The following is a 2,077-nucleotide window of genomic DNA, read 5'->3' as shown; positions in this document are numbered from 1 at the left end:
AGTGAAAGCGGCGTATGATCGACGTCATTGACATCGAGATTTTGACGGACGTCTGCGCGGACCAATGGGAGCCCGAGGCGAGCGGGGCGTCGGCCAATCGGCGCGCATCACGCCAGAGCGGGCCGGTCCCACTGGAGAGGACATGACGGAGGTGACGGCCATGTTGTGCCGTGGTGTTTTTGTATCCCTCCGCCGCTGTATTTACCTTTTGCATGATTTTTGCATGTGGCTCCGAATGTCAGTGGAGAATCGTGGCGCTGCGCCGAGCCCGCTAGCTTATTTGTTTCTCCGTGTCTACGTGTGACGTTAGGTCACAGGTGAAGTCAGCACAAAAACGTTGTTTTCGTCGTTTATATTATCCCGACAGATGTGACGGCACAATATCACTGCACCCTGTATGACGTCCACGCACGAAGTGGACACCCCCCCCCCCGTCTAAGTGGACATTTCTACGCTCGTGAGCCATTTCACAGGCCACGGGTGACAAAACCCCACTTATTTTTTTTTTTTTTTTATCGTTGACATCATCCCTTTGACGGCGTTTACTTTTCAGTGCTTTGATTTCATCAACATGGCTGTGAGACCAGCGTGGCCAAAATACAGCCCGCGGGCAACATCTGGCCCCCAAACTTTAGAACGAGGGTTTCTCAAACTGGGGATTCTGGACGACCAGAGGTTCACGAGCGCTAACTTGGGGTCCAAGCAATGAAAAGGAATAACTGATTATGTCATCCCGCGACCCTTGTGAGAGATAAGTGGCTCAGAAAATGGATGGTTTGTCATCTGGCCATTTAGGTCCATTTGTTCAAGCAGATGCTGTTCCACGGTTGCCATTGTTGCTTAAAAAAAGGGTTAAAACATGCTTTTTTTCCCTCATGGCTGTGACTGAGCTTTCTACCCTTTCACTGTTGTTTTTGGCAATTTTAGTAAAGATGTATCAGAATTTTCTATGCTTTTGTTTTAAAATGTTTTCACATTATGTAAAGCACATTGAGTTACCTGAGTATGAAATGCACCATATCAATAAACTTTAAAAAGCCTTGCCGACTAAAAACGTGTATTTTTACAGTATACTCCAGTAAGAATAAAGTGATATTTTCCATAAAAGCCATACTATTATGATGATAGATGTATTTTTGAAATTCACCAAATTCAATTCAATACGACTATTTTCCCTCATTAAACCTTTACTTTAACATCATGTTGCAACTTAATTTGGGAAAATGGGACTTTATTTCTGTATTTTCTTTGTTTTTATCACAACAAATTGTCTGATTTGAAGCCTTTTTCTTGAAAAAAAATTATTTTTTTTGTCTAAAAAAATAAAATAATTTGTTCTCATAAGTTTAGAAAATGTTCGAAAAAGACAACGTTAAAAAAATGTAATGGGATTTCGGGGTGCACATCGTCGTCTTGCTTGATTGGTTTTAGGATTATGAGGGCGTCCTCAGAAAAAAAAAATTACCTGGAGCCAAAATCTTTGAGTAGTGTATCTCAACCTCTAGTTAGATAGGGCACATATGTTCACATTACAAATATGTCACAGTTCATCACCAAATAAAAAAAAACGTCATGCCTTCCACATGCCAAAGTCATCGTTTATGTAGTGCTTAAACTGTCCGCACGGTGGCAGCATAGTACCTGAAGTAATGAACGCTCGCTTATAATAAACTTGTTGAAATGGCCACTTTAATATACACCGAAGTGACCGGGAATGCATGTATACATTTGTAATCCTCACAGTGGTTTTTAAATTTAAGAAAACCCAAACTTAAACACTAACGTAAAAATGAAACTCTTCAATTTACGTTGATTTTATTTTACATTTAATTACATGTGATTGTTTTAAAACGTGAATTCGTCCGCGCCCTTGTTGCAATGTGAAATATTTAAAGATAATGTATTTATGAAAACATAAAAGCTCCGTATGCCACAAAGATCTCATTTAATCCAGAACCTGCTTCATATGTGAAAACAAATCAGAAACTAGGTGCTTAGATGCTAGTTTCACAGTCAACTGTGTATTTATGTAAGATCATAGTAACTATAGCAAACTAAATAATAATTTTTATATTTA

The sequence above is a fragment of the Syngnathoides biaculeatus genome, chromosome 1, assembly GCF_019802595.1.
Source record: "Syngnathoides biaculeatus isolate LvHL_M chromosome 1, ASM1980259v1, whole genome shotgun sequence".
Lineage (NCBI taxonomy): Eukaryota > Metazoa > Chordata > Actinopteri > Syngnathiformes > Syngnathidae > Syngnathoides > Syngnathoides biaculeatus.
This window is presented reverse-complemented; position numbering follows the sequence as displayed.